Here is a 25,806-nt window from a genome sequence, read left to right on the forward strand (position 1 = left end):
AAGAGATGCAGATATCTATCAGTCCATTTCTCTGGTCTTGTGAAATTTTACATTAAAAACCCCAACATTTATTTGGGACCCTTTAATTAGAGCCTAATAGGAAGTGTTATATACTCCCTCAGCTACCATTAGTGCTGCAATTAGAAATACAAATGGTTTCCTAAATTCTGTTGATATCGCTGCTGTGCTTATCCTCATTTATAATTGGTTTCAAGGTTCAGATAGGAAATACTTTTCTTTGATGTTTTCACAAGTGGGAAAAAATTATGTGCCTTTTTGTGCATATCTCAACAGAAGGTAAACAATTTTAATAGCCTGTGGGATTGCTAATTAGAGCTAATTGTGCCTTGATTGACCTATCTTGACAGTAAGTACCTTACAAAACTTGCTTTTTTCACAAAATGAGGATTCGTTTGCATGAGTAACTTGAACGCACTGAACCTCAGAGGTAGGGAGTTGTTTGGCTGTGATCCTCTGATTTTGTTAACTTATATTTCATAACTTCTTATCCACTTATAAAACAACAGCAAAAACTCAGGCTCATCATTTGTGTATTGAAACATGTGCTTTCTTATTCTGTTGCTACAAAATCAGAAACTAACACAGACAAAGTCTCTAGTGAATCAAGATCTGAATATCATGGATAAATTATTCTCTATACAAACTCGGACAAAAAATCAAAAGGGAATTATGAAATCCCAAAATCTTATGGGTAATGTAGGTGTTCGGTGCTGATGACTAAGATGAAATTATGGACTTTTCCAGATCAATAGAAAACCTCTCTCTCATTTCACCATACACAGTTTTTTTTCACCAATTTTTGTTGTGTTTCTATTAAAAAAATCTGTTGCATGTTGAATGTTTTCCATAAGAGATGTATATTGCCATATAGCATTCTGAACTTTTTTTGAACACTTGTATTACTTTCTTTAGACATATTGGCTGTTGTAACTGAATGTAGCCCACCCAGCAGTACTACCTAGACAAATGAGACCTGCCCAGCTTGAACTGACTAGGCTGATTCAGTCTGATCTGGATAATGAAGACAACATTGTTTTCATAACACATTTGGGCAGCAACCTAGAGAGTGACAGAAACAGGATATGTAACCACTAGTTGACCCTTGGGATGGTGTCCTGGTTTCAACCAGGGTGGAGTTAATTTTCATTGAAGTATTTCATACCATGTGATGTCATGTCCAGGTGGGCGGGCTCTCTCTGGGGCTCCCACATGCGCTCTTGCTCTCTCTCACTCACGTTGTCTGCTCGTCTGGCGGTATTGTTGCTGTGGGGGGGCCGGTTGTCGTGCTCGGTAAGGCACTGCTGCATTTTACCCATTTTCTTTTTGAACTCACTATTGTTACTGTTGTTCTCTTGTTATATTTAGTAAATTCTTTCTTTTTATTCAACCCACGAATTCTCTTCTTTTGACCCTCCCCTATCTTACCAGAGGGGAGGGGGAGGTGAATGGCTGGCCACGTGGCGTCTGGCTGCTGGCTGAGTTCAAACCTCCACAGATGGAGAAAGTCAAAGAAGTTGATTAGCTCAGGGTTATGAGAATAGCAATGTCATTTGTGGTTTATGCTGATACAGTAAACAGTAAAAACAATAAACAGTAAAAACAATAGCCCCCATGGGGACAGGGTAGCAGAATACACAGTATTCAGTGTAGAAGTTGTGCAGAAGTTGAAACCCAAGGAGAGGGACTTCTATCATGTAGGGGCTGAGCTTTGGCCATGATTTGGCTGCAGTGAATGTCTTGCTCCACTGGATCATTGGCTTTGAACTGGTTTCAGCTGGACAGATGGGACTGGAGATGTGCATTGTAGAATGGGTATATGTGGTGGGTTGACTCTGGCTAGACACTAGGTGCCTACAAAAGCCACTTTATCATTCCCCCTCCTCAGCTGGACAAGGAAGAGAAAATAGAATGAAAGACTCATAGGTTGAGATAAGGACAGAGAGAGATCACTCAGCCATTACCATCATGGGCAAAACAGACTCCACTTGGGAAAAATTAACTTAACTTATTGCCAATCAAATCACAGTAGGATAATGAGAAAATAAAAACTAAATCCTAAAACACCTTCCCCCCAACCCTCCCTTCTTCCCGGGCTCAACGTTACTCCCAAATTCTGTACCTTCTCCCCTCTAGTGGCGCAGGGGGACAGGGAATGGGGGTTACAGTCAGTTCATCACACATTGTCCCTGCTGCTCCTTCCTTCTCAGGAGGAAGACCCCTCACACTCTCCCTCTGCTCCAGTGTGGGGTCCCTCCCATGGGAGACAGTTTTTCCACAAACTTTTCCAATGTGGGTCCTTCCCAGGGGCTACAGTTTTTCATGAACTGCTCCATCATGGGTCCCTTCCACGGGGTACAATCCTTCAGGAACAGACTGCTCCAGTGTGGGTCTCCCACAGGGTCACAAGTCCTGCCAGCAAACCTGCTCCAGCATGGGCTCCTCTCTTTCCACAGGGCCACAGGTCCTGTCAGGAACCTGCTTCAGCATAGCTTCCCAGAGAGTCACAGCTTCTTTTGGGCGCATCTGCCTGCTCTGGCGTGGGGTCCTCCATGGGCTGCAGGTGGACATCTGCTCCACTGTTAACCTCCATGGGCTGCAGGGTCACAACCTGCCTCACCATGGTCTTCACCACAGGCTGCAGGGGAATCTCTGCTCTGACACCTGGAACGCCTCCTCCCCCTCCTTCTTCACTGACCTTGGTGTCTGCAGGGCTGTTTCTCTTACATATTCTAACTTCTCTATCTGTCTGCAATTGCCCTTGCACAGGTTTTTTTTTTCCCCTTCTTAAAGATATTATCCCAGAGGTGGTATCACTGTTGTTGATTAACTTGGCCTTGGCCAGCAGTGGGTCTGCATTGCAGCTGGCTGGCATTGGCTCTGTTGGACACAGGGGAAGCTTTTGGCATCTTCTCACAGAAGTCACCCCTGTAGCCCCCCCACTACCAAAACCTTGCCATGCAAACCCAATACAGTATAACAGGTGGATAGCAATCACTATCCTGCAAACACAACAGTGATTGTTATACACCTGCTATACCCATCCTACCAAGCAAATAAACTGGGTTGTGTGTTCCTGAATGGTGTGGTCTAGTAGCTCTAGCAGCTGCCTTACTCAGTCTTCCCATGGCAAACTCTCATAAACTGTGTTACAACCTGACCCAAGTGCCATGGTTTAAGCCCAGAGGGCAACTGAGTGCCATGCAGCCGTTCACTCACCCCTTCCCCCCCAGTGCTGAGAAGGAGTAAAATGAACAAAAATGCTTAGGAATGGAGATAAGGACAGAGGGAGGTGGCTCACCCATTAACGGTCACAGGCAAAAGACAGGCTCCTTAAGGGAAGAAAAATTACATCAGTTTTATTTAAAACACTAATAACAATGACACTTAACAGACAGAATAGGACAGTGGGAAGTGTTACCATATCTTAAAAACAACCCACCCACACCCCTCCCTTCTTCCCAGGCTCAGTTTTGTTCCAAATATCTCTACCTCCTCTCCCAGCAGCACAGGGGCAGGGGATGAAGGGTGCAGTCAGTCTGCCGCTTCTTCCTACAAGAGTGAGGAAAGCACTCTTCTGCGTTCTTCTCCCAGCTCCATGTGGTGTCCCTCTGATGGGAGACAGTGCACAAACTTTCTCTGTCATGAGTCCTCCCCATGAGATGCATTCTTCTTGAGATGCTCTGGTATGGGTCACCCCCATGTGTTTCAGTCGTCCCAGCACCAAACTACAACAGTGGGGGCTTCTTCTTCCCTCCAAGTCTCAGTATCCTTTAAGCACAGCCACCTGCTTCAGTGTGGGGTCCTCCACACTGCTTCTACTTCACCGTGGACCTCCATGGGTGGCAGTGGAGCAGTCCTGACATCTCACCATGGGATACAGTGGGGCCCTCTGCTCCAACGCACCTCCCCTTGCTTCCTCCTCCTTCCTTCCACTGACCTCAGTGTTTGCATAGGTGTCCTTCTCGTGGCATCTCCTCACAAGTCCCCCCAACCCCCTCTCAGGTTTCCCTTCTTAAATATGTTATCACAGAGGTGTAGCCGCCATTGCTAACTGGCTCAGCCTTGGCCAGAGACAGGCCTGACTTGGAGCTGGGGAAGTTTTCAAGAAGCTTCTCACAGGGGACCACCACTGCAGCCCCCTCCCCCACTACCAGAAACTCCACCACACAAACACAAAACACCACACACACAGCACACTGATTCATTCAATAACAGGCTGTTCAAATAGAAACTGTACAGATTTTGAGAAATGACTAAAAATGTGTTACTAACTTGTAAATCTACTGCCTCTCCTCAACAAAAGAACATATTGGATACATTATTTCTAGAAATTATCTGGAAACTATATGGGTTAGGAAAACATTAAAGAAAATCTGAAACTTTAAAAAAATTAGTAGAGATCCTAAGAATCTGAAGAATGAAAGTACATGAGCTGTGAGGCATCCTAAAACAGGTTCAGCTCTTGATCCTGATCTTTTCAAAGTCAGTGGAGAATCACACTTCCAAACAACTAAATAAATAAGCAAGTAAAGAAGGAAGTAGCAGACAAAGTGTGTTTGTATTTGTGAAGTACATGAGTGTACAAAAACATGTGACAGAATTAGGAGGAAAATATGTTCTTCTGTTAATTTTCCATGAGTTGGAGGTAGGGTTTTCATGATAAGGAGAAAAAATGTGAACTTCCTAAGAATTTTTAAATCAGAAGCCCTGTAGTTTTAATAATTTCCATCAAAAAGTAAATTTTAAATAAATTATACTCAAATTGTGTATGGCTTTGTTTTTATGCAGTTTTTACTAAAGTCATTTTTTTAAGACAGAAAACAAATTATGTAAAAAATTACAAGAAGACTTAGAAATTTAGAATATTGTTTCTTAAACAGAGAATTATTGCTTGATACTATTGTGTATGGCATTTAGGAAAACTTGATTTCTTTCATCTTTACCTGACAAAAGGCATGATATTTAAAAATATTTATGTGTATTCACTGAGAATATGCATATGGCCTTTTATAAATGTTTAGATGCTGTTTATGTTTAGAATTTGGTGTTGACAAAGAATAAACTAGCTCCTTAAAAAAAAAGGAATTACTAAACTGGCCTTTTTGAGAAAGAGTGTGGTGGGTGTGCCCACTGTATGCTAATATCATACAAAGAAATTATATACTTACAGAGCCTCTGGCTCCTTTTGGTCAATATATTGCATTCAGACTTCAGAAAATTATGTGTCTCCTGCAGGCAAGAAATCATCAAAATTATTTAATCTCTGTGTGAGGTCAGTTATATCCTGAGCCCCCCAGAAAATGCTCACAAGCCTACTTGGCTTCCTATGACATAATTCCCCATCACTGCCCTGTCCCAGTGCATGGGTCTGTTCTAGAAAAGCATAACAGCTCAGAGCTCAGAGCTCAGTGTTTGCATCTAGGAATGAGTAAGTCTGTTCATTATATCTGTTGCTCCATAGCTTAAGTCAAGAGAGATGTATCTAGTTGGCATAGTCATATTTGGTGTGACTGTAGACAAGGAGCTAGAATGTGTATCCCCAAAAAGCCTCCCAAGAAGGATATCCTGGGCCAAACTCAATTTAAAAATAAGCATCTGGAACTCAAAAGAAAGGGAAAAAAACCCACAAAACAAAACCTCAGAAGCTGCACAGTTATAGCTACATTACACTTGAAAATATCCATAATTTTTATAGCTTATTATGCAGAGGGATTAAGAAGCAAAAATATTTTCAGTTGATAATAAAGATGATTACTGTGCACTATGTTACAGATTTTAAGAACAAGAAAGCTTTCACAAGATAAATCTATGAAAATAATATGGGGTTTTTTTTAATTGTTATGTATATAGTATCTGCATGTTATTTTCTATGTAATGCAGAAAGAACTCTGAGTTTGTAGGGTCTGACACGTGAACTCTTACAGGTTAGCAGTATTCAGCTACATCAGCATTCCTGGAGAATGGGTAAAACTGTGAATTGGACCAACTGTTTGACACAAAGTACCTCCTTCCATGCAGTTAGCATCAATGATATCACATTAATAATGTGCTCTATTTACTCTTATTGATTTTAACAACTTCTCTATCCTTGTGTGTGTATCCTTAATATCAGAGAGATGAAGGATGAATATGAGCATTTTGATAAAAATGAAATATAATCAAGGAGAGACTCTAAATTACTGGAAGAATTAATTAACCTCAGAATGCATAAATACATGTAATGGCATATTTATAAAGAAAATTCATGGTCAAAAATGAAGAATTAACTATTTTTTATGTGATCATTGAGTAGTTTAACTGTCTGTATGCATTATTTCAACAATAGCAATATATGAATCTGAGGAAGATGGATGTAAATGGGGAGGTGGGGTGGGAGGGGTGTGTGTCTCCAAAGAGCTCAGCCAATTAGGAGCACTGGCAGCCCAACCAGGGACTACAGATGACGAAAAGATGGATCAGCATTTTTTTAAGCTGCCTACATTAAAACCAAGAAAAAGAAGTATTCCAGTCCTATACATATACATAACTGTTCACTCACTCCTCCCCCCCCTGGTGGGATGGTGTGGTGGTTTAGCCCCTGCTGGGGTCTGAGACCACGCAACCGCTGCCCCTCCCCCACAAAGGGAGTGAAATACAAAGCCCCGGGGCTGAGATAAGGAGAGGTTTAATACAACAGTGCAACAGCAACACAACAAACAACAACAATAACAATAACAGTAACAGTAATAACAATGGACAGAGCAAGATATCTACCAATACAGCAGTGAGAGGACCAGCTGCGCCAACCCACGCGATCACTGATTCTTCCAGCGCTCTGGTGCTCGGACGTGACGTCAGCATGGTATATGAATAACCCGGCTAGAGCTTCCCCACCACTGCTGGGGAAACTTAACCCTATCCTGGCTAAACCAGGACAGATGGGGAAGAGAAAATATAACAAAAGATTCAGGGGTCGAGACAAGGACAGGGAGGGCTCACTCACCAATTATGGTCACAAACAAAAGACAGACTTGACTGGGGAAAGAAAACCATCAATTTACTTTGAACACCACCACCACTAGTAATTTACTAATCAAAACAGAGTAAGACAGTGAGAAATGCAACCACATCTTACAAACACCTTCCCTCCACCCCTCCCTTCTTCCCAGACTCAGCTTTGCTCATGATTTTTCTATCTCCTCCCCTCCAGCAGTGCAGGCGGGCAGGGGATTGAGGTTGCAGTCAGTTAATCACTTTTTGTTTCTGCTGTGCCTCCCCCCTTAGGGGGAGGATTCCTCAGATTCTTCACCTGCTCCAGTGTGGGGTCCCTCCCATGGGAGACAATCATCCATGAACTTCTCTGACATGAGTCCTTCCCACAGGCTGCAGCTCTCCATGAACTGCCCCAGCGTGGGTCCCTTCTGTGGGCAACAGTTCTTCATGAACTGTTTCAGCATGGGTCCGACTTAGAGCCAGGGAAGCTTCTAGCAGCTTCTCACAGAAGCAACCACTGTAGCCCCTCCCTCACTACCAGAACCCTGCCACACAAACCCAATACAATAGTGAAGTACCAAAATCTGAATACCTTTCCTGTGTGGACTTAGGGCAAGAATACCAAGACTAGTCAGAGAGAAGTTCTATCTGTCAGGAAAAAGCAGGCAAGAAAAAAATTTCCCTGGACAATTGAATTATATTCCTAATTTTTTTGACTGAACTTCTTCATGCATTGTGGGTTTTAAGTCTTAGCCATGTTTGATGGACTACTTTGACTTCATCTTTACATCACCTACCTTGTTTATCTCCTGCCATTCTTTGGTCCTTTCAAACTCCTTCACTGATTTTATCTCTTCCTAAATACCCTCTCTGTTAAAACATGATCTTCTACAGTACACAGTTCATTCTCACAGTCCCTGCCTTTGCCTTCTGCATTTTGAGTGGTGTGGCTGGAGCACTTGTCAGTGAAGACTGAGGCAAAAAAGTAGTTGAGTACCTCAGCCTTCTCCATATCCTCGGTGACCAAGTCTCCTGTTTCCTTCCAGAGAGGGCCCACATTTTCCCTACTCTTCCTTTTATCATTGATGCACCTATGGAAGCTTTTCTTGTTGCCCTTGACGTCCCTGGCCAGATTTTATTCTATCAGGGCTTTGACCTTCCTAATCTAATCCCTGGCTACTTGGACAATTTCTCTGTATTCCTCCCAGCCTACCTGTCCTTACTTCCATACTCTGTAGGCTGCCTTTCTGTGTTAGAGCTTGTCCAGGAGCTCATTGTTCATCCATGCAGGCTGGCTGGTGGTCTTACCTGACTTCGTCTTTGTCAGGATTCATCGCTCCTGAGCTTGGGGGAGGTGATGCTTGAATATTAACCAGCTTTCTTGGGCTCTTCTTCCCTCCAGGGCTTTTTTCCATGCTACTCTACCAAGCAGATTGCTGAAGAGGCCAAAGCCTGCTCTCCTGAAGTCCAGGGTAGCGAGCTTGCTGTGCTCCCTCCTTGCTGCCCTGAGGATCTTGAACTCCACCATTTTATGGTCACTGCAACCAAGGCTGCCCTTGAGCTTCACATTCCCCACCAGCCCCTCCCTGTTGGTGAGAACAAGGTCCATCATAGCACCTGTCCTTGTTGGCTCCTCCATCACGTGTAGAAGGAAGTTATCATCAGTGCATTGCAGGAACCTGCTGCATTGTTGTCCTGGTTTTGGCCAGGATAGAGTTAACTTTCCTTGGGCTGAGAGGGAGCACAGATAGAGGGCCGGGTCCAGATCAATCATTGCACTATTCCATATCATATGACATCATGCTCAGTATATAGGCAGACATGTGCTCTCTCACGCCCTGTTTCAGATTCCGGGTCGGCACAGTGGGATTTTCTGTGTGGTCAGGATCGCTGCTGGGGGGGTGGGCTGTGTACCGGTCGCCACTCACTAAGCCACTGCTTCGTTTGACCTATTTTGGACTTACTATTTTTACTGTTGGTTTTGTTACTATTACTCATTTTTTTTTTATTCAACCTACGAATTTCTTCTTTTGTCCCTCCCCTATTTCACCGAGGAGGAGCATGGGGGGAACTAAAAAACTGGCCATGTGGTGATTGGCTACCAGCTGAGTTCAAACCACAACAATTGTTTATGCCGTGTTGTGTTTTCCCTCCAACAGATATCAGGGTGGTTGAAGTCCCCCATGAAGGCCAGGGCTTGTGAATGTGAGGCTGCTCCTATCTGTCTATAAAGGGTCTCATCTGCTTGGTCCTCCTAGTCAGGTGGCCTGTAGGAGACCCCTGCTATAAAGTCACCTGTCTCTGTCCTTCCTTTAATCCTGACCCATAAACTGTTGGTTGGCTCCTCATCAATCCCCAGGCAGAGTTCCATGAACTCCAGATGGTCATTGACATAGAGGGTGACACTACCTCATCATCTCCCCTACTTGTCCATCTAAGGAGCCTGTATCCTTCCATTCCAATGCTCCACTCACAGGAACCATGTTTTTGTGATGCCAATAAAATCATAGCACTGGAGGTGTGCACACATCTCTAGCTCCACTTGTTTATTACCCGTGTTACGTGTATTTGCATAAAGGCATATAAGTTGGGCCCCCAATGAAGCTGACTTACTGGCTGGAATGGCTGGAATTCCTTTGTGCTGCTCTCCAGGTGCTCTTCTGCTGACCTGTGATCCTTCTCCAGGCTCTGGGCATCTATTGCTGACACTGGCATCAAACTGGTAAGAGTGGGATATTCTGAGGATCCCCTCCCCTGGCAACTTTAGTTTAAATCCCTCTTCACCAGCCTGGCAAGTCTGACCAAAGATACTCTTCCCCTTCTCTGACAGGTGGACCCCATCAGCCCCCAGTAGATCAGATTTCTCAAAGCCAGTCCCATGGTCTAAGTAGCCGAATGCCTGGCTGTGGTACCAGTCAACCATTTGTCAATTTGCCAGATTTGACTGGCCCTTTCAAACTCCTTCCCTTTGACTGGGAGGATTGATTAAAAAACTACCTGTGCTCTAGAGTCCCTTACCACCACTCCCAGGACTCTGTAATCCCTCTTGATACTCCTCAGTCTGCCCCTGGCTGTATCACTAGTGCCCATGTGAAACAACAACAGGGGATAATAGTCAGCGGACTTTACTCAGCAGTCCACTCAGTAGTGGACTCAACAGGTGTTAGATCTCCATAAAATGGTGGAGTTCAAGATCCTCAGGGCAGCAAGGAGGGAGCACAGCAAGCTCGCTACCCTGGACTTCAGGAGAGCAGGCTTTGGCCTCTTCAGCAATCTGCTTGGTAGAGTAGCATGGAAAAAAGCCCTGGAGGGAAGAAGAGCCCAAGAAAGCTGGTTAATACTCAAGCATCACCTCCCCCAAGCTCAGGAGCGATGAATCCTGACAAAGACGAAGTCAGGTAAGACCACCAGCCAGCCTGCATGGATGAACAATGAGCTCCTGGACAAGCTCTAACACAGGCTCAGCAGTCTCTCTGTGACATCCCTGATATGAGTCCCCCATAAGCAGCACACCTTTCTAGAGAGTGAGTCAGGTCAGCAGATGGGTGCCTCTGTACCTCTCAGAAGAGAGTCACCAACTACTATCACCCATCGTCTTTTCTTATTTGTGCTGGTTGTATACAGGGAGCACATCAGGCTGCCTTACTCAGCTGCAGCATCTGTGCTGATGTGACGGGTCTTTCCTCTTTAGTCTGCAGACCAGTGGAGCAGTTCTGCAAGGGCACCTCAGGCTTTGGGGGAAGTCTCTTCCTCCTGCAGGTCCTTGCTGTTGCAAGATTCCATTCTTCTGCACTACTGGCCCCCCTCCCTCCCATGTGTGCTGGTGGGGAGTTTTTGTCTGTTTGACCGTGGGCTATGGATCCACTGCAGGCGGTGTTTGGAACCAGCTATCTAACTCCTCTCATCCTCCCTGATGTCAGGCAGCCTTATCACTCCCTCCTGCAGCTCAGCCACCTGCTGCAGGAGCTCCTCCTCTTGGGCACATCTTTTGTAGGCAGATCTGCTGCCTGTCCCTGCCCCAGGAGAAAGGTCCAGGCACTTCCTGCAGTCTGAGGTCTGCACTGCACCCTCTCCCTTCAGCAGCTCCATCTGGGTGGAGGCTTTGGCCACCACTGGGGTAGATGATGCAGACACCCCCAGCCAGAGCTGCAGCCTTTGCTCTCAGACTAGTGCCCGCCATCGTGCCTTGAGGGTCGGGCCGGATGAGTGTATGTAGATGGTCACAGAATGGTGTCTGGTTGATGGGTTATCTGAACTTCAAGCCTTTCCACTTGGCCAGTGGAACATCCCTCCTTTGAAGAGCCGCCTTTCCTGCACAACCTCCCGCATGACCTGCAGTGCCAACTGCCACGCCAGGCCCTGGCCAGCACTCCAGGCTGTGTTTGTCCGTCCTGGTTGCAGCATCCCTGGGACTGCTGGTGGGGAGCGGGGGATGGCTTCTGTTACTCCTGGCCCTACCCACACCTCTTCAGCTGCTCTCTCATGAGAGCTGCTGGCTCCTGGCGGGTCTCCGTGTGCTCTCCTGGGGTTTCCTGTGCTCAGGAAACCTGTCCTTGCACCCCAAAATTCCCCACTCCACTGTGGGATGCACCTGCACTGGAGCTGATCACCTCAGTCAGTGGTGGTTGATGGAGGTTACAACCCATTTTCCAGTTGGGCTGTAATATTATACACAATTTGCTACAAGACTGGCAAGGATTTTGACATGACAGAGTCAGGATTTTGCAAGTGTTCAGTCATCTCAAGCTCTGCAGCACCTACAGCAGACTATTTATACTTCAGAAGAAGTCCTAGCAAACTGTCAGAATTTCAGAAGTGTCAGAAAAACTAGCTGAATTACAAAATAGCATCTACAAGGGGAAAAGAATGTGAATCAAAAACCTTGAATGATACTGAATTGTAAGGCAGACAGAGAATTATGCCTGAATACACAAGTTGACTGAAGTAAAATTTCAAGCTCCAGGGTAAATCCAAAATTAGAATTCCTAAGATTTCTAAACAGCCTGGGAAAATAACAAGAATACTGCATAGCCAAGCATGTGAAATATACACTGTCTCTTTTCACCACAGAATTTTGTCAAAATTCATTTCCTCTGTTATGATTGTCAAAACTCAGTTCCAAGATCTGGTCCATAACATCCTAAGGACTTGATTCATTAACCAATGAGTATTCACACCACTAGTGTATTGCAAAGCCTGTTGGACATGTGCATAAACCTGTGTCAACATCCAGAAGTTTAAGAAAAGTGTGGGACCCTGAATCACTATCAAAGACTTTGTCGGTGTCATAATTCTAAAAAAAAGTTTCACAGATACCTCTCTCAGGAGTTATCTACTCTCACAACATTTGTTCTTTCACTCAGGAGATTCAGATATTTGCTCTTTGTAACTTCATATCTACCTGTGGTTTTCAAGCATGATGGAAGGACTGACAAGGCTGTTTTGCCATCTGGATTCATGTTAGGAGCTTCCAAATCTGGTAGCTCAATAGAACAGAGGCTGTTGCAGTTTTCTGTTCCCCAGTCCAGCCATTAATGAGTCTGAGCATGTATTGCCAATAGCATATACACACGCATACACACTACATACATACATGTAAACATAGCTGTCCACACAGCTGGGCACACAGCCAGAAACTGTCAGGCAAATTCAGATGACATAAATGGCTTCATCCCATCCCCTTCTCTGGCTGATCAAGATGAAAGTCTGTTAGTGGGAAATATATGCATACATACAATATGAATCCCTCCCAGTAACTGGCCTTAGACACTTACTGTCTAAGGATGCCTCAGTAACTGGCCCTTGAACTTCACTCTGCCCAGATACTGGCACCTGGGTGTGTAAACCCCCAAAGCCCACAGATGCAGTCCAGTTTCTGATATCCACACCCCTTGCACACACCAATGTACATGCAGACATAGAGTATGAATCCATTCAGTAACTGTCCTTAAACACTCAGCCTACCAAGTATCTGTCACTCGAATCCTTTCATCTCCAGTTGCCTTATACACAGACACTCACATGCAAATGGATTTCTGGTTAACCCAGAGACACCGCGGTCTGTCCAGTAGTTGCCTTGGACCTTCTGGTCGATCCAGTAGTCAACTTGCAGATCCTCTGGTCTTTCCAGTACTCAGCCTGAACCTGTGGCTGCTTCAATATCTGGCTCCCAGGCCTCCTATCCTACTTGGTATCTCATCTGACTTGATATTTTCTGTGAATTGATAGAGCTGTACAAACCCATGGGGAGCATGCAGGGGAAAGGGCAGCAGGGAAGAAAAGGACGAGTAGACAGAAAAGGGTATAAAAGGGACTGGTTGTATGTAAAACGAGGCCTTCAGGAACAGACTGCTCCAGTGTGGGTCCTGCATGAGCCACAGTTCCTGCCAGAAGCCTGCTCTGGCACAGACTCTTCACAGGCTTCAGCTTCCTTCAGGGCACATCCACATGCTGCAGTGTGGGCTTCTCCACGGGTGGATGTCTGCTCCACTGTGGCCCTCCATGGGCTGCAGGGCACAACCTGCTTCTCCATGGTCTTCTTCATGGGTTACAGATGAATCCCTGCTCCAGTGCCTGAAGAACCTCCTCCCCCTCTTTCCTCACTGACCTTGGTGTCTGCAGGGTGTTTCTCTCACATTTTTTCACTCCTTTCTCACGGCCACTGTACAGAGGATTTTTACGCTTTTTTTAATGTTATTACAGGGGCACCACCAGCATCACTGATTAGCTCGGCTTTCGCCAGCAGTGGGTCTGTCTCGGGGCTGGCTGGAAATGGCTCTGTTCGACATGGGGGCAGGTCCTGATCTCTTCTCACAGAGGTCACTGCTACAGCCCCCCCGTTAACAAAACCTTGCTGTATAAACCCAATACACCTGCACTGTCAGGTAAACACAAAACCATCTACTAATAACAGCAAAACTTTATTTATTTGCCTGCAGATTTCACTTGAAACAGTTTATCAATAAGACAAAATTCATTTTCATTAAATAGGATGTCGCCATGAAGATCACACAGGCAGACAATAAATATGAGTAAACATTTATAAAATTATTTGTTTACAAAAGACCACAGTGTAGTCCATGTCAATTTGTCTCACTCTCCATAATGCAACTATCATCGAGCCAATGATAAATATAATACAGTCATATGTAATGTTGTTGGTCCACATCAATAGTTTCAAATGGTTTCCACTTTTTTCATGAACTTCTCATGAACAGACACATTTTGACATCAATTCTAGAAAGTATCTTTGGGGTAAAATCATATATCTTTCCTACCTATACAGTCTGAAATAAATGAAAATGCACCTTGGAAATAACAAAAGTTTATGATAGACCTCACAGAGGATGAGAACTTCCTAGTTCAGAGGCACATGACCATGAACAAATCAAAGAGACTGAGTAGATTTTCTATGCAGACAGTGTAATACAATGTTTATGTGTAGATATCTGGGAATCAAACCAGATTACAGCAGTAAAACAATGTCAATTCCATGTTCAATGTTTGTGTCAACTGTTCTTGTGACATTTCCACTGACATCAGCAATTCATGATTAAGATAGATTTATAAGGAAGTATATGCTGGTAAATAAGAGTGTTGTATTCAAAGACAGCCAAAGTAGTAGTACAATTTAAATGATGATAGACTTATTTCAAGACTCTGGACTCTATAGTTTCAACACAGGCAACCAAAACCAAATTTGTTTTGTTCTGATGCTCAAATAATATGCAGTAGAGTGCTTTATCTGTACACCAGCTCTACATTTTCAGAAGTTTAAATGCTTACGTATATTTACATATGCAAAATAGAATCTGAACTTGATCATTATCTTTGGCAAGCACAAAGGTTTAAAAACAGAGTCTTCTAATTATGAAACTTTGGATATAGTTCTCAGGGTTGAATATTCAAGCAGACTTGGGTAAGTAGTTCTTATGAGAGCAAGATTAGCAACACAAATATACGCAGTAAATACCCATAAAATATATTAAATTGTCTTGCTATCTGTAGTACTTCATATTAATATATAATATTTTTTGATAGTGCTTCTCTGACCACATTAATCAGTTCTTCATACTCTTACTTATTTTGCATATATTTCTATAGATAGATAGATAGATAGAGGCACTATACACTTCAAAACATTCTAAAATTGTATTTAGAAAGAGTGTTATGACAATAATACGTGGCAGGAGAGTTGAAACAAGCTGATACTTTTGAACTGTTTACAGAGGACAGTATACAAAACAGTCATAATGGGGGCATTTAAATGTTCACTGTTTATTTGTATGTGCATATACATGGAAAAAACAAACATATTTGAATTTGTACAGTGAAATGCATGTGTAGTGCAGATAATATAATATGGTACCTATTTTACTGCTATAAAAGGAGTAACATTAAAGCTTTTATGAAAAGAGTTGTTAAGGCTTTTTAAGTAAAACTGAAAGCTAACTTCACCAAGCGATTTGTAGAAAGAATGTTCTGTCCTGTGGGTTCTGTGTCAAGAAGCAGAAGCAATCTCAATTGAATCTTCTATTGCTTTTATTCCTGTTGCCTTGACATCCTGTATTAGCTGTTTGTGGTATTATATATGCCCTCATGATAGATGAACGGGCATTCTGGGATGATTATTTTCTTTAACTAAAAAAAAAAAAAAAAAGGAAAGGAAAAAAAAGAGAGAAAATCCCATTTTCTTTTATTTCCAATAAAAAGGAAAACTGGTAAAGAAGCCACAGCTCTGTTCTTACTTCATGTCACTAGAACCTTTAAGGACAGCTCTTTAAGGAAGTTAGGAAGGGAGGAAAGAAAGAAAGAAAGGAGCAAAGGGTGAGGAAGGGAGGGAACAAAGAAGATGGGAGTGAGAAATATTATAACTAATCACAACAGCATTTTTCATTACTAATTATTAAATGGCATTAAATCAAATTCATATGAAAGTAATTTTGTTTTATGGAAAGAAGATAAAAGGTAATTACCAAGACTACGAATCAGCTTTTTGTACATAATACCTTCCTCACTATGCTAACAAAAATTACTTTTTTTTTTTTTTTTTTAAGGGACAATAAATATTCCAATGCATTATAAAAATAATACTGATAAACTGAAGGTTCAAAGATGATCAAATAGGCTCTAAGAATATCAGTTAGAATAATTAGTTAAAAGCTAAAGGCAAAATGTTTTTTGTGTTAACTGTCATGAACTAAACTTGTTAAAAGAGGTCAGGACTATACAGCTATATCTACACCACTTCTTACTAGTTTCATGAGTACTATCTAGATAGCTATTTGCTATTGACTGTAAAAGTGGCAAAAACTGGTCCACAAGTACTAGAGAATCTAAGTATAGAGATTTTTCAAAGATCTCTGTATTCCTTGGAAATATGAATGCCACCTCCACAACTTAATCATCATATTCCTATGTAAGTCCCTTTGTTGGGATTTCATCAAGAAAACCTCAATGAACTTAGCTAAAAGATGAGCAGCATGGTTATACATCTTCCTTTCTTAGGTCCTGAACTTCTACTCAAAAATAAAGTGAAGATCTGTGTGACTTACCTGGGGTACCCTATATCAGTCCAAATATTCAGCATCTTGTTGCATTTAAACAAGTCATAGAAATTTTGATGATTTACTACTGATGAATCTTCTGAAATCTCTCTTGCAACTCACACTACAGCGATAAGTACTGATGTGAGTAAAATATTAGACTGTTAAGACAGAGTCCCAAATGACTATAAAAATGGAAAAAAAAAAAAAAAAAAAAAAAAGTACTTGTCCCAAATACTGTTGTGACTTTTAAAAATAATCTCATCTGGTTTTCTGAAGGACAAGTAGCATCCCTAAAATTCTCAAGTTTAGACAATATGTTTTTTATACCTTTATAATGTGTTTTAATTTTGAAAGAATGACAGCATTAGAGTTTGGAGTAAGTATTAAATACTATTTCATCTATGTTTTATCCTGTGAAGATTTTCTTATTCCCTACCTTGGCAGTTCCTAATAATCATTACTTGCACTCAAGTAGATGAAAACTGTCAGTCTCGGTCCGACCGGGATCAGGGTGATGCGCAAAAGAAAGACAAACTCACACCAGTTTTTTGAAGGGAGGGCATTGCCAAGAGCCCCTGCACTATGTGTAAGCTCCCAATTTATTACCACCTGTTTACATAGGTTCATTTTTGCTTTTACATCCTACTGACCTTCAGGTTTTGCCTGTTTATTGCTTACATGCTCACCACACTGCAGATGGTGTTTTCTACTGCTGTTTTTCACTCAACATAGTGTTACATAATGCTGCCTCAGTTTCCTGCAATCATTCTTCTAACCTCAAGGTCAGTTTACATTTTGCTAATCACCGGTTCTTAATTCTCACAGAAAACATTAGAATAGACACCAGACCCTAATTATAAAAATGAACTAGTTTCAGCTCTAAAAAATAACCTTGAGCAAACAAATTTAAATGGGCTGTAGGGAAGCAATTTAGTTGCCTAAATATTGGCATCTAATACAATTTAGGATAACCTAGGCTGTCTTGATTACCATGTGCCAGTTCAGAAAACTTCAGGTCTACCATAATCAGATGTCTTGTGCAATATCTGTCGTATAACCTAGGGCATGGGAAATAAAACTGGGCTCCTGTGTTTATGCAAATAAACTCTAGATTTTTGAGAAGTCCACACTTCCTTAGGCACTTGAAATGGGATTTAGTCTCTCAGTTTATGTTAGCTCAGAGTCTAAGATATTCTTCCACATTTTATTCAGTAGTGAGAAACACTTCCAGACAATCACTGAGAGAGGTGCATCTCTAAGACAAGTGCAATGAAATGCTCTCCAGAGATGCCAGAATCTCTCCATGGATTATACAGGTAACCCAAACAGCTGGTTTAGAATACGCGTATGATTCAATTCACTCCTAATTTTGGGTGTCTGTATGCACATTTGGCATTTTGGTACTCACTTAGACACTGGATTTCCGGTCATCAGGGCTTCATTCAGGTATCCAACTTTACACACCTACTGTGTAAAGAGGTCTCTCAGATGTGCTGTGATGTTTATTTCAGTCCTTTGCAAAAGCTTTGATTAGCCAGGACATTTCATGTGGAACAAGGTTCCTACCTGTGGAAAATGTCTAGCTGAGACTTTGGAGTCCACAAAGCTATTCAGATACTCTAAATCTGTAATTTATTTGCCTAAATCTACTCCCTTCTTAGAAGTTCTACAGTATCTGAGACATCCTCATAAGACAGGTAAGACACAGGACAGATAGGAGACATACATCCTTCTGAAGTGGCAGCAGGAAGACACACAGGATATGGTAGGGCATCTCAAGTTGCAATAGACATTTACCTTTAGGCACATGAGTCCCATCCTAAACAATCGAATTTTGACTAACTAAAGTTATCTGAGATTTTCATTATTACAGTTATGTGTTCAGTGTATGGATAGAATTGTCTTGGACAGAATGACTGTACTAAAGTGAAAGGTTAAGTCTCTGATAATAAATTAAATTTGTTCAGGATAGACCTTTGGCCCTGAGACCATGGACTGGTCTGCACACAAACTATTAAACTGTCTGTAAACAAGGTGTGAGTATGAAGACTGTCTATTTAGAGCGGTCCTTAGATTATGATTAGTTTCATAGAATCATAGAAGATTTCAAGTTGGAAGGGACCCATAAGGATCACTGAGTTCAACTCCCCACTCCTTACAGGATTACTTAAAACTAAACCATATGACTAACAGCATCATACAGACATTCCTTGAGCTCTGATAGGCTTGATGCCATGACCACTTCCCTGGGGAGCCTGTTCCAGTGACCGACCACCCTCTCAGTGAAGAACCTTTTCTTAATGTACAATCAGAAGTTCCCATGATGCAACTTCATACCATTCCCTTGTTTCCTATATCTGGTGTGCTGGTTTTGGCTAGGATAGACTTAATTTTCTTCATAGTAGCTGGTATGGGGCTATGTATTGGATTTGAACACAGTGTTCAAATTTGAAACAGTATTGAAGCAGTGTTGATTATACAGAGATGTTTTTATTATTGCTGAGCAGTGCTTACACAGAGTCAAGGCCTTTTCTGCTTCTCACGCCACCCCACCAGCAAGTAGGCTGGGGGTGCAGAAGAAGTTGGGAGGGGACACAGCCAGGACAGCTGACCCTGACTGACCAAGGGGATATTCCATACCATATGATGTCATGCTCAGCATATAGAGCTGGGGGGATGAAGAAGGAAGTGGGGGATGTTCAAAGTGATGGTGTTTGTCTTCCCAAATAACTGTTATGTGTGATGGAGCCCTGCTTTCCTGGAGATGGCTGAACATCTGCCTGCCGAAGGGAAGTGGTGAACAAATTATTTTGCTTTGCTTGCATGTGTGGATTTTACTTTACCTATTAAACTGTCTTTATCTCAACCCTTGAGTTTTCCCACTTTTACTCTTCTGATTCTTTCCCCCATTCCACTGCAGGGGGAGTGAGTGAGCAGCTGTGTGCTATTTAGTTGCTGGCTGGGGTTAAACCATGACAGCTGGTAACTAGAGAGAGGAGATCAGCACCTCCCAATCCTCTACCTCACTTGATGAAGTTGTAGGATGTGATGAGGTCAACCCTCAGCCTTCTCTTCTTCAAGTTGAACAAACCAAGTGACTTCAGCCACTCCTCCTCAGTCTTGCCCTTGAGGTCTTTCACCATCTTGGTTGCCCACTTCTGGACACACTTCCCTATATCCAGTAGAACCCATACCAGCCAGCTCCAAGACAAACCAACTGCTGACCAAAGCTGAGCCAATCAACGATGGTGGTTGTGCTTCTGTGATAGCATCTTTAAGAAGGGGAAAAAGTTGTTGTGCAACTGGGCAACTGCAGGCAAAGATAGGAGTGAGAATATGGGAGAGAAACAACTCTGCAGACACCAAGGTCAGTGAAGAAAGAGGGGGAGGAGGTGTTCCAGGCACCAGCACAGAGATTCCCCTGAAGCCCGTGGTGAAGACCATGATGAGGCAGGCTGTCCTCCCGCAGCCCATGGAGGTCCATGGTGGAACAGACAGATGCACCCAAAGGAGGCTGTGTCCCTGTGAAGAGCCCACACTGGAGCAGGCTCCTTGGAAGGACCTGTGGAGAGAGAGAAGCCCATGCTGGAGCAGGTTTGCTGGCATGGCTTGTGACCCTGTGGAGGATCCGCACTGGAGCAGTCTGTCCTGAAGGACTGTACCCCATGGAAAGGACTCACTCTGGAGCAGTTTGTGAAGAACTGCAGCCCATGGGAAATACTCACATTGGAGAAGTTCACGGAGGACTGTCTCCCACAGAAGGAACCCCACACTGGAGCAGGGGAAGAGTGTGAGGAGTCCTCCCCCTGAGAAGGAAGGAGAGGCAGAAGCAATGTGTTATGAACTGACCGCAACACCCATTCCCTGTCCCGCTCGTTGCTGGAGGGGAGGAAGTAGAGAAACTCAGGAGTAAAGTTCAACCCAAGAAGAAGGGAGGGGTGGGGGGAAGGTGTTGTTTTTGTTGGTTTTTTTTTTTTTTTTAAGATTTGGTTTTATTTCTTATTATCCTACTGTGATTTGATTGGTAATAAATTAAAATATTTTTTCCTCAAGTCCAGTCTGTTTTGCCCATGATCTGTCCCTCTCCTTATCTTGACCCACAAGCCTTTTGTTATATTTTCTCTCTCCTGTCCAGTTGAAGAGGGGAGTGATAGAATGACTTTGGTGGGCACCTGGCATCCAGCCAGGGTGAGCCCACCACAGTCAGGAAGGATTTGGGATGCTGTTTATCCTTTTTTATTATTCAGGGACATGACTTATTTAAAAGATTTGTTTAACCCTCTGAAAAACATTAATAGCTAAAAATCATACTTCGCTAATCAGAATTAAATTATCAAACATATATTTTTAATAAAACTGCTAATATAACAAAATAAAAAGTAAAATCTTCTTTTGTAATTCCAGTCAGTCAACTAATTTATATTCCAAGTAATCATGTTCCATTAACAAACATGTTATATTAAATTACAAATAATTGTTCATGTTCCTACATGTTTATGTCCATGTTTATGTATTGGGTGTCGGTGTCTAGGTGTTGGCAGTGGAGGGGGCTGCAGGGGTGGCCTCTGTGAGGAGAGGTCGGGTCTGCCCTGTGCTGGGTACAGCCAGTTCCAGCTGATTCCGATGGACCGATTGGAGGGCACAGCTGAGGGGCTCAGTCAAGGTGGTGGCACCTCAGGGAGATCATATTTAAGAAAGGCAGAGGAGGAATGGCTGGTGTGAGGCAGGGAAAGTGAAAAAACAGTGGAGGGCTCGCATCTGTGACAACATATTCAAGAAAGGGTAAAAAATGCTATGCAGCAGCTGTGTGAGAGAGTTGTAAGAAAAAAGTGAGAGAAAGAACTCTGCAGACTCCAAGGTCAGAGAAGAAGAAAAGGGAGGAGGTGCTCCAGATCCCAGAGCAGATATCCACACTGCAGCTCCCACAGTGGAGCAGGTTTTTCTCTGTAGCCCTTGGATGAGACCACACCGGAGCAGATACCCAGACTTCAGCCCATGGAGGACCCCATGCTGGAGCAGATGGATATTTCCTGAACGATGGCAGCCCATGGAGAGAACCCATACTGCAGCATGGGAAAAGTGTGAGAAGGAAGGAGCAGCAGAGAGAAACTGCCGCAACCCACCATTCCCCATCCCCCTACACCTCTCAGCAGGGTGGGGAGAAGGTTGAAGAGCTGGAAATGAAGGAGGGGACTTGGACCTGGAAAGGTGGGCACAGTGAGGGGGTAAGTGTTTTAATTTTTTAGTCTTTGTTTCTTACAACCCAAATCTGTTTTATCTGGAAATAAACTACATTCATTTTCCCCATGTCAACTCTGATTTGCCCATGACAGTAATTGGTAAGCAATCTCTGTGTCTTTATCTCAACCCACAAGCTTTTTCATCCTATTTTCTCCCCCTGTACTGCTGAGGAGAGGGAGTAAAAGAATGTCTGGGTGGGAGTTTGGCCCCTAGCTGAGGTTAACCCTCCACAAAAACGAAGTCATCATGTCTCTTGTGGAAGCATTAAAAAAAATTTTTGCAGATATCTCATTTCAGTGTTTCACACTAATGCAGAAAAGAACAGATTTACTGACTGCTATCAATTCTACTTTGAACTTTTTTTTTTTCTTCTTACAAATTACATCACCTATAAACTATCTACTGTAAAAGAGGAACTTCCTGGATCAGAAATAATGTTTCTGTAAATGAAAATAGATCACTACATACTACATATGAAAATACAAAACACTGAAATATGTAATAATACCAAAGATCAATAAAATATGAATGCAAACATTTTAGGTTCATCAAAGTAAAGTACTGAGCATGAAGTAACTCAACTGTAGGTATGTGTATAGAAATTTACAGATCTTAGAAAATACAAATCCTAAAGCACATATAAATCTCATTCAAGTTTAAGAATTACTAGACTCCAGAATTTCTTACTTATGACCAGTGCTACTCTATTTAGTAATCCCATTTACTTCAATTAAATGTCAAGATTCAACTCAATGTGAGCAAGCATATCAAATCATTATTGATTGCCAGGTAGTTCTACTAAGACAACTAAGTTCAGTCTTAAAGGTTTCTTTCATTACAGAGTTGTTTATATGATTAATGTCATTGGTTTCAACAATGATATTCTTATAAATAAGCATCCACATTTATAAGTGTAAAATGTATTTATATGAATATATTGATGTATCTGTCTTTAAACATCTGCAGTAGCGTTCAACTAATATAGCTTTAGATATTTATCAGCTAACCACTCCAGGCTTCTTTTTATACTCAAGGGAGAGAAATCATCATTTTTAGGGAATAATTCACACTATCTATTTTAGACATCTATTTTATGAGAGGAGAAATGTTTGCTGCTCTCCATTGCTCTCTATTGACTACAAGTGAGTCTATGTTGAAAATTCAGATGTAGAGGTCTCGTTTATATTTCCCTATAGTCAGCTATATTTGAACTGATGAATCCCATCCCAGTAATCATTTTAGGATAAATTTTTCTATGTAATGCATTGATGATGTAAACAAACATTGGAAGGTCCAAAAATAGTACAATGTTTTTCATTAAATGTCAGGTTTATTTCTGAATTACAGTCATCTTATGAAAAAGACAAGTTAATTTTACAGGATGTCAGTCAATCTCACCAAGTGAAATATAGATTATAAAAACATTCAGTTCTGGATATGTATCTAAAACTGAATTGGTTTATATAAATACTCCTATCACATTATCTGAACTTTTTTTGAGAATATTACCTTTACTAACCCTAAGAAAAAGAATTTGTGAAACAGTATAATATATGTATTGTGAAAAGTAATGTATTAAGTAATGTCATTTACATTTATGCAAATACCTAAAAAGACACTGACTTCCAAACATTATGAGTATATATAAACAAGTTCAGATTAAGATATAGAACTTGCCAGGATCCAAGTCACAGGAAAAACAATGACATAGGATTCAGATAAATGAATAAAAATGATAACAAGTCACAGGAAGGGAGGGGGATGCCCCAAAAAAACGACCACCAAAACCGCCCCTAAACCCAACTAACCAAGCAACCCCAAAAAATCCAGCATAATTACTATCCCTAAAAGTATTGCAAGACACTTCAGTGAATGGTATAGAGGCTAAAGCTTCTTCTGAATCAGAAGTATTTTTCTGAGCTCAAAATGTATTATGTTATGAAGTTGTACACCATTGCATTTGCTATAATTTGAGAGGACTAGTTAATAGAAATATTCATGCTGTATAAATGGATTAAGGACATTTTCTTTCCTGACACTAAATGCAAACTTAATTCAGTCTAATGATGGTCAAACGCAGCTTCCTGATGTTCTCCTTTCTTTGAGTGAAATGTCTTCATGATCTTCATAACTTAGATGCTCTCAAATACAACTACCTGTATTGCATTGCAATAAAAATCATTAGAGTTGCATTGTTTTGAAGAACAAATTATAGCAGGAAAAAGAATTCTGTGAGATTTTTGCATAAGAATTTTTACTTGTGTGAATGACCAGGCGAGTGGAAGTGTATCTTTGTAAGACAATTCATCATTGCAGAGTCTTCCTGGCAAACTCACTACTTCATGAGAAAGATATGAGAGAAAGAACTCTCAAAATTTAAATCTCAGAAAAATATATTAAAAAATTGGTAAATCAGTAAGATCTCCATTGGTAGTATATTACAATGTGCTTCTTGCACTGTTAGATTTTAGATAAAAATAGAATCGTAGAATCATTCAGGTTAGAAAAGACCATTGGGATCATCGAGTCCAACCATCAGCCCTCCTCTACAAAGTCCTCCCCTACACCATATCCCCCAGCATCTCATCTAAACGACCCTTAAACACATCCAGGGATGGTGACTCCAACACCTCCCTGGGCAGCCTATTCCACTCTCTAACCACTCCTTCTGTGAAAATTTTTTTCCTAATGTCCAGTCTAAACCTCCCCTGTTGCAGTTTAAAGCCATTCCCCCTTGTTCTGTCACTAATTACCTGTGAGAAGAGACCAGCACCAACCTCTCTACAATGTCCTTTCAGGTAGTTGTAGAGAGTGATGAGGTCTCCCCTTAGCCTTCTCTTCCTCAAACTAAACAGTCTCAGGTCCTTCAATCTCTCCTTATAGGATTTATTCTCCAGGCCCTTCACCAGCTTCGTTACCCTCCTCTGCACTCGCTCCAGCACCTCGATATCTCTCTTGTATTGAGGTGCCCAAAACTGGACACCAGGTGTGGCCTCACCAGTGCAGAGTACAGGGGGAGTATCACCTCCCTACTTCTGCTGGTCACACTATTTCTAATACAAGCCAGGATGCTGTTGGCTTTCTTGGCCACCTGGGCAAAGTATTAAAAATACATAAAGTATCTAAATTAATTTTTCTGTATCCTAAAAATAGTCTCACTATTTTAGGCACGACTTCTTGGTAAGTGTGCTAAAGTATTAGGTGAAAGATTGCTGTCTATTGTGTTCTATATGATGCATATGATAAATAATTCTACAAAAAAAGCCATAGAATTCATTGTGAATAATGCATTCCAGATTTAAAATTTGCCATTGTTTTCTGAAAGAGTTATAATTTAACAAATAATTTGTATTTTAAATCTACTTCAGGAAATGAACAATCACATTTGTACTGGAGTACAGAAAAACAGTAAGTCAGTACATACCATTTGGTTCAACAGAGAGGAAAAGCAACTTCTGAAATAATTTTCTGGAAGATGGTTTGATAGCCTTACATGTCAAACAATTTTGTTAATCTAACCTGAGTTCCTATATAACATAGGCCAAAAAAATTCTGAACATTGATTTCTACAATAAAGTAGTTGCTTTTCCTGGGTAGATTGACATTCTTTGTCATAATAACTAACCGACCACACTACAAAAATGACAAGTGCCATTAGGGATTTGTGAGTAGTTTGATTTAATGCTGAACTATCTATGACAGAAGACAGATATTCTTCCTATACTTCAAAAATTTTGTTTTTAAGTCTTCCCAATTAAAATGATTCTGTCAAATCAATTCCCAAATTCCTCTGTTCCACTCTCATCTTTCAGATCTTCAGGTTCTCACTGGCTTCCAAGTATGTGACAGATTCATGATCTTGTTTTTACCTCCATGTCCTAGTGTAATTTTAACTTCACCTACTTTTTTGGAAGCAGGGCAGAGAGGAGGGGAAGTAATTTTTCCTAGTACCTCATAGTAGTTATTGCACTTTTTACCTGAGAGTTACCTTGCACAACTAGACCTGGATGTGTTTTTGTGTTCT

Source organism: Strix aluco, chromosome 2 (genome assembly GCF_031877795.1).
Source record: "Strix aluco isolate bStrAlu1 chromosome 2, bStrAlu1.hap1, whole genome shotgun sequence".
NCBI classification, from domain to species: domain Eukaryota; kingdom Metazoa; phylum Chordata; class Aves; order Strigiformes; family Strigidae; genus Strix; species Strix aluco.